An 18,434-nucleotide genomic window follows, 5' to 3' on the forward strand; every position below is an offset into this window, starting at 1 on the left:
GATTGTGATACAATACACTATTGGGTGAAGTTTGGTTGACTTCTGCGCAGCGGTTTGGGAGTTAACATCAAAATTACATTTCTCGGCCATATCGCATAGATCTCACTGTGAAAAGGCTTAAATGACTTTTTTAATTAAGTTTGATGATTGCGTTCAAACAAAATGTCCTAGAACAAAATTTTCAAATGTAACTACTAGATTGTGATACAATACACTATTGGGTGAAGTTTGGTTGACTTTTGCGCAGCGGTTTGGGAGTTAACATCAAAATTACATTTCTCGGCCATATCGCATAGATCTCACTGTGAAAAGGCTTAAATGGCTTTTTTGACCTAAGTTTGAGGATTGCGCTCAAATCAAATGTCCTAGAACCAAATTTCTACATGTAACTACTAGATTGTGATACAATACACTAATGGGTGAAGTTTGGTTTACTTCTGCGCAGCGGTTTGGGAGTTAACATCAAAATTACATTTCTCGGCCATATCGCATAGATCTCACTGTGAAAAGGCTTAAATGGCTTTTTTGACCTAAGTTTAATAATTGCGCTCAAACCAAATGTCCTTGAACGAAATTTTAAAATGTAACTACTAGAATGTGATACAATACACTATTGGGTGAAGTTTGGTTGACTTCTGCGCAGCGGTTTGGGAGTGAACATCAAAATTACATTTCTCGGCCATATCGCATAGATCTCACTGTGAAAAGGCTTAAATGGCTTTTTTGACCTAAGTTTGAGGATTGCGCTCAAATCAAATGTCCAATAACTAAATTTCCACATGTAACTACTAGATTGTGATAAAATACACTATTGGGTGAAGTTTGGTTGACTTCTGCGCAGCGGTTTGGGAGTTAACATCAAAATTACATTTCTCGGCCATATCGCATAGATCTCACTGTGAAAAGGCTTAAATGACTTTTTTAATTAAGTTTGATGATTGCGTTCAAACAAAATGTCCTAAAACAAAATTTTCAAATGTAACTACTAGATTGTGATACAATACACTTTTGGGTGAAGTTTGGTTGACTTCTGCGCAGCGGTTTGGGAGTTAACATCAAAATTACATTTCTCGGCCATATCGCATAGATCTCACTGTGAAAAGGCTTAAATGGCTTTTTTGACCTAAGTTTGAGGATTGCGCTCAAATCAAATGTCCTAGAACCAAATTTCCACATGTAACTACTAGATTGTGATACAATACACTAATGGGTGAAGTTTGGTTTACTTCTGCGCAGCGGTTTGGGAGTTAACATCAAAATTACATTTCTCGGCCATATCGCATAGATCTCACTGTGAAAAGGCTTAAATGGCTTTTTTGACCTCAGTTTAATGATTGCGCTCAAACCAAATGTCCTAGAACGAAATTTTCAAATGTAACTACTAGAATGTGATACAATACACTATTGGGTGAAGTTTGGTTGACTTCTGCGCAGCGGTTTGGGAGTTAACATCAAAATTACATTTCTCGGCCATATCGCATAGATCTCACTGTGAAAAGGCTTAAATGGCTTTTTTGACCTAAGTTTGAGGATTGCGCTCAAACAAAATGTCCTAGAACAAAATTTTCAAATGTAACTACTAGATTGTGATACAATACACTATTGGGTGAAGTTTGGTTGACTTCTGCTTAGCGGTTTGGGAGTTAACATCAAAATTACATTTCTCGGCCATATCGCATAGATCTCACTGTGAAAAGGCTTAAATGGCTTTTTTGACCTAAGTTTGAGGATTGCGCTCAAATCAAATGGCCTAGAACCAAATTTCCACATGTAACTACTAGATTGTGATACAATACACTAATGGGTGAAGTTTGGTTGACTTCTGCGCAGCGGTTTGGGAGTTAACATCAAAATTACATTTCTCGGCCATATCGCATAGATCTCACTGTGAAAAGGCTTAAATAACTTTTTTAATTAAGTTTGATGATTGCGCTCAAACAAAATTTCCTAGAACAAAATTTTCAAATGTAACTACTAGATTGTGATACAATACACTATTGGGTGAAGTTTGGTTGACTTCTGCGCAGCGGTTTGGGAGTTAACATCAAAATTACATTTCTCGGCCATATCGCATAGATCTCACTGTGAAAAGGCTTAAATGACTTTTTTAATTAAGTTTGATGATTGCGTTCAAACAAAATGTCCTAGAACAAAATTTTCAAATGTAACTACTAGATTGTGATACAATACACTATTGGGTGAAGTTTGGTTGACTTCTGCGCAGCCGTTTGGGAGTTAACATCAAAATTACATTTCTCGGCCATATCGCATACACTGTAAAATATTAAAAGTTGAATATGCAAACTTGCTGCCCTAAAAAAATTAATTTATGTTGACTTAGATGAATTAGATTTGATTAACTTAATTATTGTGAGTTGGCAGTACTCAAATTAACTTAAAAAATTTGGATTATAGTCACTTGTTTTTATTGAGTTGGCAGTACTCAAACTAACTAAAATAACTGGATTACAGTAACTTGTTTATTTTGAGTGCACAGTACTCCCATCATATTCAGGTCAACTTAATTTTCTTGACCTAAAAGAATTCCACAATAGAAATTACATCTGCACATACTAATTTCATTAAAAACACATTATCTAACAGTAATGACCCCCAAAACACAATAAATGGAGAACACTCATTGGATTAATTCAATGGAATTAAAATTTACTTTAAAATGCTCAAAAGTGCATTTAATGAGAGACACTGGCTCCTGGCAGGCTGAACGGTGTTTGGTTAATGCTCAGTATCAATGAACAATCAGTGGATTAATTATAAACCTACTTTTGCAAACATTTTGCACCTCATACAAAGTATAAGTACCTAAAATAACCTTTTGCTACAGAAATTACTGAATAATACCTGAACTGCATCAATGTCCACTCCTATCCTGTAATTTCCAAAGACTAACAGGCGAGATCCTATTATCATAATTTCAGGACATTAACTCGGCATTGAAGACATGGCGTCAAACTAGTTTCCCATTACAACATGAGCTTGAGCTCTGGTAAAGCTAACAGTTCTGATTTCTCCAACAATATTAGTGATCAAAACTGGAACTACAATCAACATTGTGCCATGGTTTAAACTGTGCAGCAGTGATAAAATAAACATAAAAATACAGAACTCTTTTTAAAACACACAACTCAGTTCAAATTCAAATTTCACTTTAACACCTGATACAGTAAACAAGATACTTGTTTTTTTTCACATCACTAAAAGAGTAAATGCAAAACGTGTACTGGAGTTATACACCTGAGAAACCTAAAATCTTACCAAGAATATGTGTCTTATTTTTATTCAAATTCTAATTTCATATTAAGCTTTTTCCTCAAAAAAAAAAAAAAAAAAGTAATTTCTATTCAAAAATATTTCATTAGTATATATATATATATATTATTATTTTTTTAATCAAAGAAAAAGTCATGTCAATTTAAAAAAAAATTGTTTGAATGCAAAAATAAATTTGTAAGTCAAAAAATATGTTTGAAAACTATTTTTCTTTGAAATTTTTTTTAAAAAATTTAATTCTTTTTTTTTTTATTGAAACAACTTTTTTGATTGATGTAATTCTGCGTTTGGACCACATTTTGGCTAGGACATTTGTGTCTTTATTATTCAATCCAAAAATAAGTTGCTTCAAACAAAAAATGTATATTTTCAAAATAAAATCACTTCAATTAAAAAAAAAAAAAAAAAAAAAAAAAACAATTGTAGAAAAAAAGGTTTGAATGTGAAAAAATATTTGAGACTCAGAAATTTACGCTTTATTTTTCATTGAAACTGTTTTCTTTGATCGAAGCAATCCTTTTTGTTTTTGAGCCATATTATGGGTAGGACATTTGTGTCCAAATTATTCAATCCCAATAAAAGTTGCTTCAATCAAAAAACTGTTTTTAATCAAAGAAAAAAAAAACTTTTGCAAAAATATTTTTTTGAAAAAAAATTTTTTTTTTAATTTTTATTTGACGTGTCACTTTTTTTTGAAAAGCAAAAAGTTTTAAACTTTTTTTTTTTTTTTTTTTTTTAGGTGGAAAAAGTTTTGAAGGCACTTTTTTTTTTGAAGTGGAAAAAGTTTTGAAGGCACTTTTTTTCGGTTGAATCATTTAGACACGAAGATCCAACTTCAACGCTACTTCTGACATGTTTGAGTGGCAGGTGATTACGCCAATGGCATAAAAGCAGGAAGCAAAAATAATGGCCACCAGGGCTCCATCCAGCCATCGGACTCTGCTCGAGTCCAAGCCGAAAATAGGGCACCGGTACGGGGGTGTGACATCGGCATCTCACCGGTGTGCCGGCGATGGTACGGTGCCCTGTTGCGGCACACTGGCGGACCCTGATATCACTACCCCGGCGCGGAGGCCGGCTGTTGAGTAGACGGCCCGCGACTGACACGACACTCATTCAAAGCTGAAGCGACGGGGCTCCCGGCGCGGGCTACTGGGCAGGCTAGTGTCGGGCCACTCCCATACCGGCGCGTCGCGACACTGCGGTTGGACCCCGATTGCCAACCGTCACGTCAGGGCAGTGGGTGAAGTTCCCCTCTTGAATCACATTAAGCAGCAGCGCACCATACCAGCGCGGGCACTCCGGTCAGATGCCGATGTCACCCCCCCGTACCAGTGCCCTATTTTCGGCTTGGACTCGAGCAGAGTCCGATGGCTCGATGGAGCCCTGGTGGCCATTAGTCATTCTTTTATGCCATTGGTGTAGTCACCTGCCACTCAAACATGTCGGAAGTAGCGTTGAAGTCGTATCTTTGTGTCAAAATGATTCAATCAAAAAAAAAAGTGCCTTTAAAACCTTTTCCACTTCAAAAAGAAAAAAAGAAATGCGTTCAAAACTTTTTCCACTTTAAAAAAAAAGTTTTAAACTTTTTCCTTTAAAAAAAAAGTGACACGTCAATAAAAAAAATATATATTTAAAAATATATATATTTTCAAAAAAATATATTTTTGCAAAAGGTTCTTTTTCTTTGATTAAAAATAAGTTTTTTTTTTTTATTAAAGCAACTTTTATTGGGATTGAATGATTTAGACACAAATGTCCTACCCACACTATGGCTCAAACACATTTCACATTTCTTTGCTTTTGTGTGCAGTGAAGGTCGAATAAATACTGCTCTGAAAGTTAGTCTTGATATGGGCAAGTAACCATTTGCCTCAGCTTAAGATGTCCTCGCAAATGGGTAAAGAAGTCTGCTTCTGAGCAGGGCTCCACAAAGTTGCACAACTGACGGTCAAATGCAGTTTCTCCACTTTTGCCTGCATCTTTTTGAGAGTGCCATGTCGATAGGTGTACTTTGAGTGCATTAAAAGATTTAAATGTGCAGAGGCAGTCCTTATGAAGACATGGGAGTAGGGATGTCCGAGTGTGGTATCCATGTTTTAAGCGGTAATGCTTAAGCAAGTAGGCTCTTTTCAGCAGAAAATGTGCAGTACTTGCAAGTCCACTGCATTAGAGAATACTGCTTTGGTTGACCTGAAAAGACATGATAATTTCAGCATTGAGAACTTGTTAGAAAAAAAAAAAGTTAAATTTTTTCTTAACAGTCACAAATTAAAATGTCCAATTATTTTTAATCACAAATTAAAATCTGCAATAAATTATTTTAATATTCACAAACTAAAATGTTTAACAATGAGTTATTTTTAAATTAACGTAATTGATTATTTTTGAACATTCAAATTGAGATGTACAATTAATTTCTTAATCCATCTGTAAAAACATTAATGCATGTTTGTTATCCCAACCCATGAAACAAATACAAATATTAAATGATTCATTGATCAGTGTATGAAACATACCTGTAATTGCTGAGACTGAGGTATGTGTGGACTTTTGACCATTTGCTTCAGCCTGATTGGGGGATGGTGAAAAAGAACACAAAATTAAGGCAACAATTTCAAAATATAGGCACATAAATGACCAACCTTAAACACACCAGGTTGTTATGGCGTCGAGTGTGATCTCTGCACTCTTTCTATCTGTATTCCTATATTAGGTTAGACCAAAGTTAAAGTGGTGAAATAACAGGGGGAAATGTGATCTAGTCCTCTGATTTTTGCAATTAATGCATTTTAAAACAATTTCAAATTATCAGTGCAGTTTGATCAAACATGGAGGGGGAGCACTGCACATGAAGAAAAGCAAATGGAAGGGCAGATGACAAACACTCTAAAGCAGGGGTCCCCAAACCTTTTCCTGTGAAGGCCACATGACTTTTCCCTTCTCTGATGAGGGGCCGGGTCAGTTTGTAACAGAAAAAGTGTGACGATTGCAGCAGTGCCTAAATGTGTTTTCAGAAAGCCATAATTAAATAACCCTTTCTGAATTCTTCTTGGAACAAAATAAAATAAAAATAATTATAACATAATATAATATCATATAATAATGAATAATAATAACACAATTAATTAAATAGATAATAACCAAATAACCCTGTCTGGGTTCTTCACAGAAAAAAGCCAGGAAATAATAACACTATGGGGGGGGGGGGGGGGGGGTTCAGGGGGCCGGACCAATTGTGGAGGCGGGCTGTGTCCGGCCGGCCCGCGGGCCGTAGTTTGGGGACCCCTGCTCCAACGCAAGAACCGATTACGTTGGCGCACATAAGGTCTGACTGTGCATTTAGCTCTTACCTGAGCCGAAATAGACAGGCTGAAGCTGACTTAATTCTAGCACTAACTCTGTAAATAAATCACTTTATCGACATTTCTAACATTTTTACGTGAGAAAGTAGCCGTTTAGATCCACAACGTGCAAATTCGGCGCTACTCAAGCTAGCCGTAGTGATTAAGGCACTTCCTGTTAGTTTCACAAAATAAAACACCCGCTAACGATAGAATTAGTGTTTTTATTTTTAAAACAGGAAGCGAACCTCCCCTCGGTCTACCTAACTTAAAACCGCTCGGTAACTGTTTTAAATCGGTTTTAAAAACCTCTCCCATCGCCTAAAAACGTTACGAGCCCCGTCTGTCAAGAATTCAAAACGCCGGCCGGCATAAAATGGGAGTCTACCATAAACTGTAGTCTACATTTGTTTCTGAAAATGATGAGGTTCCTGTCACGGTCATATAGCATGCTTGCTAGCGGTGATATTTGATGTAATTGACACTTCTCCTCCCTGGCAGCACACAGGCTACTACACTACAACAAGACAAATCGACGGTTTACAAAAGAGTAAAATATGTACTTACCAAATCAGTGTGCTGAGGACAAGTAAACCCACAATGGCGAAAATAACTGAGAAAGGTGTTGGAAAGAGCGCGAAAGTGGGCAGGGCAGATCTGCGCATGTCTGATAGAACGCCCAAAGGACACTGGGTACAAGAAATTATTTTTTCTAATTTGACTTAACTGGGATATATCAAGTTAAGCAAGTTCTCCAACCCCAAATTACTACTTACTTATTTAAAAGTAGTGTTCACAACAGGTTGATGAAAATTGAGTTTAGTTCACTTATCACGTTTAATTAATTTGAATGTTAGCATTTACAGTGTAGATCTCACTGTGAAAAGGCTTAAATGACTTTTTTAATTAAGTTTAATGATTGCGCTCAAACCAAATGTCCTAGAACGAAATTTTCAAATGTAACTACTAGAATGTGATACAATACACTATTGGGTGAAGTTTAGTTGACTTCTGCGCAGCGGTTTGGGAGTTAACATCAAAATTACATTTCTCGGCTATATCGCATAGATCTCACTGTGAAAAGGCTTAAATGGCTTTTTTGACCTAAGTTTAATGATTGCGCTCAAACCAAATGTCCTAGAACGAAATTTTCAAATGTAACTACTAGAATGTGATACAATACACTATTGGGTGAAGTTTGGTTGACTTCTGCGCAGCGGTTTGGGAGTTAACATCAAAATTACATTTCTCGGCCATATCGCATAGATCTCACTGTGAAAAGGCTTAAATGGCTTTTTTGACCTAAGTTTGAGGATTGCGCTCAAACAAAATGTCCTAGAACAAAATTTTCAAATGTAACTACTAGATTGTGATACAATACACTATTGGGTGAAGTTTGGTTGACTTCTGCCCAGCGGTTTGGGAGTTAACATCAAAATTACATTTCTCGGCCATATCGCATAGATCTCACTGTGAAAAGGCTTAAATGGCTTTTTTGACCTAAGTTTGAGGATTGCGCTCAAATCAAATGTCCTAGAACCAAATTTCCACATGTAACTACTAGATTGTGATACAATACACTAATGGTTGAAGTTTGGTTGACTTCTGCACAGCGGTTTGGGAGTGAACATCAAAATTAACTTTCTCGGCCATATCGCATAGATCTCACTGTGAAAAGGCTTAAATGACTTTTTTTAATTAAGTTTGAAGATTGCGCTCAAATCAAATGTCCTAGAACTAAATTTCCAAATGTAACTACTAGATTGTGATAAAATACACTATTGGGTGAAGTTTGGTTGACTTCTGCGCAGCGGTTTGGGAGTTAACATCAAAATTACATTTCTCGGCCATATCGCATAGATCTCACTGTGAAAAGGCTTAAATGGCTTTTTTGACCTAAGTTTGAGGATTGCGCTCAAATCAAATGTCCTATAACCAAATTTCCACATGTAACTACTAGATTGTGATACAATACACTAATGGGTGAAGTTTGGTTGACTTCTGCGCAGCGGTTTGGGAGTTAACATCAAAATTACATTTCTCGGCCATATCGCATAGATCTCACTGTGAAAAGGCTTAAATGACTTTTTTAATTAAGTTTGATGATTGCGTTCAAACAAAATGTCCTAGAACAAAATTTTCAAATGTAACTACTAGATTGTGATACAATACACTATTGGGTGAAGTTTGGTTGACTTCTGCGCAGCGGTTTGGGAGGTAACATCAAAATTACATTTCTCGGCCATATCGCATAGATCTCACTGTGAAAAGGCTTAAATGGATTTTTTGACCTAAGTTTGAGGATTGCGCTCAAATCAAATGTCCTAGAACCAAATTTCCACATGTAACTACGAGATTGTGATACAATACACTAATGGGTGAAGTTTGGTTTACTTCTGCGCAGCGGTTTGGGAGTTAACATCAAAATTACATTTCTCGGCCATATCGCATAGATCTCACTGTGAAAAGGCTTAAATGGCTTTTTTGACCTAAGTTTAATAATTGCGCTCAAACCAAATGTCCTAGAACGAAATTTTCAAATGTAACTACTAGAATGTGATACAATACACTATTGGGTGAAGTTTGGTTGACTTCTGCGCAGCGGTTTGGGAGTTAACATCAAAATTACATTTCTCGGCCATATCGCATAGATCTCACTGTGAAAAGGCTTAAATGGCTTTTTTGACCTAAGTTTGAGGATTGCGCTCAAATCAAATGTCCTAGAACCAAATTTCCACATGTAACTACTAGATTGTGATACAATACACTAATGGGTGAAGTTTGGTTGACTTCTGCGCAGCGGTTTTGGAGTTAACATCAAAATTACATTTCTCGGCCATATCGCATAGATCTCACTGTGAAAAGGCTTAAATGGCTTTTTTGACCTAAGTTTGAGGATTGCGCTCAAATCAAATGTCCTATAACCAAATTTCCACATGTAACTACTAGATTGTGATACAATACACTAATGGGTGAAGTTTGGTTGACTTCTGCGCAGCGGTTTGGGAGTGAACATCAAAATTACATTTCTCGGCCATATCGCATAGATCTCACTGTGAAAAGGCTTAAATGACTTTTTTAATTAAGTTTGATGATTGCGCTCAAACAAAATGTCCTAGAACAAAATTTTCAAATGTAACTACTAGATTGTGATACAATACACTATTGGGTGAAGTTTGGTTGACTTCTGCGCAGCGGTTTGGGAGTTAACATCAAAATTACATTTCTCGGCCATATCGCATAAATCTCACTGTGAAAAGGCTTAAATGGCTTTTTTGACCTAAGTTTGAGGATTGCGCTCAAATCAAATGTCCTAGAACCAAATTTCTACATGTAACTACTAGATTGTGATACAATACACTAATGGGTGAAGTTTGGTTTACTTCTGCGCAGCGGTTTGGGAGTTAACATCAAAATTACATTTCTCGGCCATATCGCATAGATCTCACTGTGAAAAGGCTTAAATGGCTTTTTTGACCTAAGTTTAATAATTGCGCTCAAACCAAATGTCCTAGAACGAAATTTTCAAATGTAACTACTAGAATGTGATACAATACACTATTGGGTGAAGTTTAGTTGACTTCTGCGCAGCGGTTTGGGAGTTAACATCAAAATTACATTTCTCGGCCATATCGCATAGATCTCACTGTGAAAAGGCTTAAATGGCTTTTTTGACCTGAGTTTGAGGATTGCGCTCAAACAAAATGTCCTAGAACAAAATTTTCAAATGTAACTACTAGATTGTGATACAATACACTATTGGGTGAAGTTTGGTTGACTTCTGCGCAGCGGTTTGGGAGTTAACATCAAAATTACATTTCTCGGCCATATCGCATAGATCTCACTGTGAAAAGGCTTAAATGGCTTTTTTGACCTAAGTTTGAGGATTGCGCTCAAATCAAATGTCCTATAACCAAATTTCCACATGTAACTACTAGATTGTGATACAATACACTAATGGGTGAAGTTTGGTTGACTTCTGCGCAGCGGTTTGGGAGTGAACATCAAAATTACATTTCTCGGCCATATCGCATAGATCTCACTGTGAAAAGGCTTAAATGACTTTTTTAATTAAGTTTGATGATTGCGCTCAAACAAAATGTCCTAGAACAAAATTTTCAAATGTAACTATTAGATTGTGATACAATACACTATTGGGTGAAGTTTGGTTGACTTCTGCGCAGCGGTTTGGGAGTTAACATCAAAATTACATTTCTCGGCCATATCGCATAGATCTCACTGTGAAAAGGCTTAAATGGCTTTTTTGACCTAAGTTTGAGGATTGCACTCAAATCAAATGTCCTAGAACCAAATTTCCACATGTAACTACTAGATTGTGATACAATACACTAATGGGTGAAGTTTGGTTGACTTCTGCGCAGCGGTTTGGGAGTTAACATCAAAATTACATTTCTCGGCCATATCGCATAGATCTCACTGTGAAAAGGCTTAAATGACTTTTTTAATTAAGTTTGATGATTGCGCTCAAACAAAATTTCCTAGAACAAAATTTTCAAATGTAACTACTAGATTGTGATACAATACACTATTGGGTGAAGTTTGGTTGACTTCTGCGCAGCGGTTTGGGAGTTAACATCAAAATTACATTTCTCGGCCATATCGCATAGATCTCACTGTGAAAAGGCTTAAATGACTTTTTTAATTTAGTTTGATGATTGCGTTCAAAAAAAATGTCCTAGAACAAAATTTTCAAATGTAACTACTAGATTGTGATACAATACACTATTGGGTGAAGTTTGGTTGACTTCTGCGCAGCGGTTTGGGAGTTAAAATCAAAATTACATTTCTCGGCCATATCGCATAGATCTCACTGTGAAAAGGCTTAAATGGCTTTTTTGACCTAAGTTTAATAATTGCGCTCAAACCAAATGTCCTAGAACGAAATTTTCAAATGTAACTACTAGAATGTGATACAATACACTATTGGGTGAAGTTTGGTTGACTTCTGCGCAGCGGTTTGGGAGTTAACATCAAAATTACATTTCTCGGCCATATCGCATAGATCTCACTGTGAAAAGGCTTAAATGGCTTTTTTGACCTAAGTTTGAGGATTGCGCTCAAATCAAATGTCCTAGAACCAAATTTCCACATGTAACTACTAGATTGTGATACAATACACTAATAGGTGAAGTTTGGTTGACTTCTGCGCAGCGGTTTGGGAGTTAACATCAAAATTACATTTCTCGGCCATATCGCATAGATCTCACTGTGAAAAGGCTTAAATGACTTTTTTAATTAAGTTTGATGATTGCGTTCAAACAAAATGTCCTAGAACAAAATTTTCAAATGTAACTACTAGATTGTGATACAATACACTATTGGGTGAAGTTTGGTTGACTTCTGCGCAGCGGTTTGGGAGTTAACATCAAAATTACATTTCTCGGCCATATCGCATAGATCTCACTGTGAAAAGGCTTAAATGACTTTTTTAATTAAGTTTGATGATTGCGCTCAAACAAAATTTCCTAGAACCAAATTTCCACATGTAACTACTAGATTGTGATACAATACACTAATGGGTGAAGTTTGGTTTACTTCTGCGCAGCGGTTTGGGAGTTAACATCAAAATTACATTTCTCGGCCATATCGCATAGATCTCACTGTGAAAAGGCTTAAATGGCTTTTTTGACCTAAGTTTAATAATTGCGCTCAAACCAAATGTCCTAGAACGAAATTTTCAAATGTAACTACTAGAATGTGATACAATACACTATTGGGTGAAGTTTGGTTGACTTCTGCGCAGCGGTTTGGGAGTTAACATCAAAATTACATTTCTCGGCCATATCGCATAGATCTCACTGTGAAAAGGCTTAAATGGCTTTTTTGACCTAAGTTTGAGGATTGCGCTCAAATCAAATGTCCTAGAACCAAATTTCCACATGTAACTACTAGATTGTGATACAATACACTAATGGGTGAAGTTTGGTTGACTTCTGCGCAGCGGTTTTGGAGTTAACATCAAAATTACATTTCTCGGCCATATCGCATAGATCTCACTGTGAAAAGGCTTAAATGGCTTTTTTGACCTAAGTTTGAGGATTGCGCTCAAATCAAATGTCCTATAACCAAATTTCCACATGTAACTACTAGATTGTGATACAATACACTAATGGGTGAAGTTTGGTTGACTTCTGCGCAGCGGTTTGGGAGTGAACATCAAAATTACATTTCTCGGCCATATCGCATAGATCTCACTGTGAAAAGGCTTAAATGGCTTTTTTGACCTAAGTTTAATGATTGCGCTCAAACCAAATGTCCTAGAACGAAATTTTCAAATGTAACTACTAGAATGTGATACAATACACTATTGGGTGAAGTTTGGTTGACTTCTGCGCAGCGGTTTGGGAGTTAACATCAAAATTACATTTCTCGGCCATATCGCATAGATCTCACTGTGAAAAGGCTTAAATGGCTTTTTTGACCTAAGTTTGAGGATTGCGCTCAAATCAAATGTCCTAGAACCAAATTTCCACATGTAACTACTAGATTGTGATACAATACACTAATAAGTGAAGTTTGGTTGACTTCTGCGCAGCGGTTTGGGAGTTAACATCAAAATTACATTTCTCGGCCATATCGCATAGATCTCACTGTGAAAAGGCTTAAATGGCTTTTTTGACCTAAGTTTGAGGATTGCGCTCAAATCAAATGTCCTAGAACCAAATTTCCACATGTAACTACTAGATTGTGATACAATACACTAATAGGTGAAGTTTGGTTGACTTCTGCGCAGCGGTTTGGGAGTTAACATCAAAATTACATTTCTCGGCCATATCGCATAGATCTCACTGTGAAAAGGCTTAAATGGCTTTTTTGACCTAAGTTTGAGGATTGCGCTCAAATCAAATGTCCAATAACCAAATTTCCACATGTAACTACTAGATTGTGATACAATACACTAATGGGTGAAGTTTGGTTGACTTCTGCGCAGCGGTTTGGGAGTTAACATCAAAATTACATTTCTCGGCCATATCGCATAGATCTCACTGTGAAAAGGCTTAAATGACTTTTTTAATTAAGTTTGATGATTGCGTTCAAACAAAATGTCCTAGAACAAAATTTTCAAATGTAACTACTAGATTGTGATACAATACACTATTGGGTGAAGTTTGGTTGACTTCTGCGCAGCGGTTTGGGAGTTAACATCAAAATTACATTTCTCGGCCATATCGCATAGATCTCACTGTGAAAAGGCTTAAATGGCTTTTTTGACCTAAGTTTGAGGATTGCGCTCAAATCAAATGTCCTAGAACCAAATTTCCACATGTAATTACTAGATTATGATACAATACACTAATGGGTGAAGTTTGGTTGACTTCTGCGCAGCGGTTTGGGAGTTAACATCAAAATTACATTTCTCGGCCATATCGCATAGATCTCACTGTGAAAAGGCTTAAATGACTTTTTTAATTAAGTTTAATGATTGCGCTCAAACAAAATGTCCTAGAACAAAATTTTCAAATGTAACTACTAGATTGTGATACAATACACTATTGGGTGAAGTTTGGTTGACTTCTGCGCAGCGGTTTGGGAGTTAACATCAAAATTACATTTCTCGGCCATATCGCATAGATCTCACTGTGAAAAGGCTTAAATGGCTTTTTTGACCTAAGTTTGAGGATTGCGCTCAAATCAAATGTCCTAGAACCTAATTTCCACATGTAACTACTAGATTGTGATACAATACACTAATGGGTGAAGTTTGGTTTACTTCTGCGCAGCGGTTTGGGAGTTAACATCAAAATTACATTTCTCGGCCATATCGCATAGATCTCACTGTGAAAAGGCTTAAATGGCTTTTTTGACCTAAGTTTAATGATTGCGCTCAAACCAAATGTCCTAGAACGAAATTTTCAAATGTAACTACAAGAATGTGATACAATACACTATTGGGTGAAGTTTGGTTGACTTCTGCGCAGCGGTTTGGGAGTTAACATCAAAATTACATTTCTCGGCCATATCGCATAGATCTCACTGTGAAAAGGCTTAAATGACTTTTTTAATTAAGTTTAACCCCTTAACGCCGAATGTCGCGATTCGGCATCATACCGTTCCCGCTTTGAAAGCGGCCAAAATATCGTCTGCCTTTGTTCACTGCCGGTACATTAATGTCAAACACATGCCTAGGAACCTTTTTCAAGCATTAGTTTCAGTCGTGTCCGACCAGAGACAACACCGCTTCCTTTTCCGGACCGTGATATTCAAGATGAAAGCCACGTCGAAGTCCTGCGCACCAACTTGACTAATTCATTCAATTCAAGGTAAGTCAGCTAAAATAAAAAAATATGTACCGTCTTATTGTGTACTTGTGTTGCTAACACGATGAGATAGAGTTTCTATGATGAGTATTTTTGAAGCTCTATGACGATTTTGGTTTGTAGCGCTATCGCTACAGCCGGCATCATCGGAAAAGCACCTCCCCCCTCCCCCGCCACCCCGCAAACGTAAATGCGTTGTTTGTCGAAGGTTTGCAACACTCGCACGCGTTTTATCTATAAACTATCACTCTCGTTATCATCTGTAAACATTACAAAAGTAATGTGTTGCATAAAAAAGGGCATTTGTGGTTACTATTTTTCTGTAGAACAAATAAATGAACGCATCCTTTATATGCAATGGTGCACACGGGTGCCTCCATGTCGTTCCACTTTTAGACACGTTTTATTCAGACATTGCCACACTTGTTGTCATCTGTAGACATAATAAACATAACGTGTTGCATAAACAATGTCATTGCTATTGATTTATTTTTCTTATTTCTATATAATGAAAAATGAACACAGCATGAGCTGATAACTACCAAACAGAAGCAAATGTATGTATGTTGATGGTTTTCAACACATTTTGTTTTGAAATTATAACAGTAATTTCTTTACCTTATTTTTCTGCAGAAATACAAATGAATGCAGCAGCTTTTTACGCAAAGCTAGCACACCGGGCCAAACCACCTCCTGTTGAGAGTGCTCTCAGTGAGAGTGAGGGCAGCGATGAGGAGTACAATCCTAATAAAGCAAGTGAAGGTGATTTTGTGTCAAGTTTGAGCTTGTTTGACATCTATGGATGTAACTACGTGAACACACTGAAAAGATAAAAATGTTTGGTGTTTCCTAAAGTGATTTATTATTTTCTGCACCAGGTGATGAAAGCAGCAGCAATGACTCTACAGTGGACATTAGCAGCAGTGAGGAAGATGATGATGATCCGCCTCATCCACCTCCAACCACCAGTGCTGCACCTGCAAGACCTTCAAGAGCTACATCAAGGGCAGATCGAGCCTAAAGCAATATATAAAAAAAAAAGCCATACAAATTGGGATACAAGATTTTTGTACTGTGCGACATAAGAGGTCTGGTGCACTCATTTGACATATTCACAGGGAAAATAGATCCGGTACCAGGCCAACCAGACATAGGAGCCAGTGGTAACATTGTGCTCAAGCTTGCACAAGTCATTCATCCTGCTGTTCTTTGATAACTGGTTCTCATCTGTAGATCTGTTTGTTGCTCTTGCAAAAAAGGGCATACCTGCACTTGGGACCGTGCAGCACAATCGCCTGCGTGGGTGCTGTTTCAGTGCAGACTCATAGATGAAGAAGAAGCGAAGAGGGACATTTGAAGAGCAAGAGGCTCTTGTGGACAATGTCTGCATAAGAGCAGTCAAATGGTTTGACAATAGAGGGGTGATTGTTGCCAGCACATTTGCCAGTGCCCTGTCTGTTATGATAAAAATCATCTTTTATTTATTTATCTACATCATATGTCTTCTAGTCTGATTAAAAATGTGATGTACATCTGTGTTTAAACAAAAACAATAATTGTTTTTCAGAATTTCACAAGCAGTGAAAAAAGATGTTGCGATAAAAGTGTGTTCAGACCTGAGATGGGTATGTGCCTTTTTTGCCATTTGTTTTCCTTTATTGCCTGTTGTCGCTAATCGGCATCATACCTAAATGTATGACTATTTTATGGGCTTTATTCAAATTAACACTTTCAATTTAATTTAGCATCTATTTGAAAGTAAAAACACACCCCAATTATTTTTTTTATTATTGGAAAAAAATTCAGGCATTAAGGGGTTAATGATTGCGCTCAAACAAAATGTCCTAGAACCAAATTTCCACATGTAACTACTAGATTGTGATACAATACACTAATAGGTGAAGTTTGGTTGACTTCTGGTTTGGGAGTTAACATCAAAATTACATTTCTCGGCCATATCGCATAGATCTCACTGTGAAAAGGCTTAAATGGCTTTTTTGACCTAAGTTTGAGGATTGCGCTCAAATCAAATGTCCTAGAACCAAATTTCCACATGTAACTACTAGATTGTGATACAATACACTAATAGGTGAAGTTTGGTTGACTTCTGCGCAGCGGTTTGGGAGTTAACATCAAAATTACATTTCTCGGCCATATCGCATAGATCTCACTGTGAAAAGGCTTAAATGGCTTTTTTGACCTAAGTTTGAGGATTGCGCTCAAATCAAATGTCCAATAACCAAATTTCCACATGTAACTACTAGATTGTGATACAATACACTAATGGGTGAAGTTTGGTTGACTTCTGCGCAGCGGTTTGGGAGTTAACATCAAAATTACATTTCTCGGCCATATCGCATAGATCTCACTGTGAAAAGGCTTAAATGACTTTTTTAATTAAGTTTGATGATTGCGTTCAAACAAAATGTCCTAGAACAAAATTTTCAAATGTAACTACTAGATTGTGATACAATACACTATTGGGTGAAGTTTGGTTGACTTCTGCGCAGCGGTTTGGGAGTTAACATCAAAATTACATTTCTCGGCCATATCGCATAGATCTCACTGTGAAAAGGCTTAAATGGCTTTTTTGACCTAAGTTTGAGGATTGCGCTCAAATCAAATGTCCTAGAACCTAATTTCCACATGTAATTACTAGATTATGATACAATACACTAATGGGTGAAGTTTGGTTGACTTCTGCGCAGCGGTTTGGGAGTTAACATCAAAATTACATTTCTCGGCCATATCGCATAGATCTCACTGTGAAAAGGCTTAAATGACTTTTTTAATTAAGTTTAATAATTGCGCTCAAACCAAATGTCCTAGAACGAAATTTTCAAATGTAACTACTAGAATGTGATACAATACACTATTGGGTGAAGTTTGGTTGACTTCTGCGCAGCGGTTTGGGAGTTAACATCAAAATTACATTTCTCGGCCATATCGCATAGATCTCACTGTGAAAAGGCTTAAATGGCTTTTTTGACCTAAGTTTGAGGATTGCGCTCAAATCAAATGTCCTAGAACCAAATTTCCACATGTAACTACTAGATTGTGATACAATACACTAATAGGTGAAGTTTGGTTGACTTCTGCGCAGCGGTTTGGGAGTTAACATCAAAATTACATTTCTCGGCCATATCGCATAGATCTCACTGTGAAAAGGCTTAAATGGCTTTTTTGACCTAAGTTTGAGGATTGCGCTCAAATCAAATGTCCAATAACCAAATTTCCACATGTAACTACTAGATTGTGATACAATACACTAATGGGTGAAGTTTGGTTGACTTCTGCGCAGCGGTTTGGGAGTTAACATCAAAATTACATTTCTCGGCCATATCGCATAGATCTCACTGTGAAAAGGCTTAAATGACTTTTTTAATTAAGTTTGATGATTGCGTTCAAACAAAATGTCCTAGAACAAAATTTTCAAATGTAACTACTAGATTGTGATACAATACACTATTGGGTGAAGTTTGGTTGACTTCTGCGCAGCGGTTTGGGAGTTAACATCAAA

The 18,434-nt window shown here is 36.9% G+C and overlaps 2 long non-coding RNA genes across 3 annotated transcripts; one reads left to right on the top strand and one right to left on the bottom strand.

Annotated features, from left to right (window-relative positions):
• Positions 1-4,820: 4,820 nt before the first annotated feature.
• Positions 4,821-7,457, bottom strand: LOC130910681 (uncharacterized). Of its 2 annotated transcripts, none has more exons than XR_009061892.1 (3): positions 7,203-7,457; positions 5,811-5,998; positions 4,821-5,484 (listed from the first exon to the last, which is right to left on the bottom strand). It is a non-coding gene; the product is annotated as an uncharacterized LOC130910681 (long non-coding RNA). The 2 variants fall into 2 exon arrangements; XR_009061891.1 differs by having other exon boundaries at positions 6,645-7,457.
• A 7,215-nt stretch (positions 7,458-14,672) lies between these two features.
• On the top strand, positions 14,673-16,534 carry LOC130910679 (uncharacterized). The gene is made up of 3 exons (XR_009061890.1): positions 14,673-14,917; positions 15,548-15,676; positions 15,793-16,534. It is a non-coding gene; the product is annotated as an uncharacterized LOC130910679 (long non-coding RNA).
• The last annotated feature ends 1,900 nt before the right edge of the window (positions 16,535-18,434 follow it).

This window comes from Corythoichthys intestinalis, chromosome 22, assembly GCF_030265065.1.
Source record: "Corythoichthys intestinalis isolate RoL2023-P3 chromosome 22, ASM3026506v1, whole genome shotgun sequence".
NCBI lineage: Eukaryota > Metazoa > Chordata > Actinopteri > Syngnathiformes > Syngnathidae > Corythoichthys > Corythoichthys intestinalis.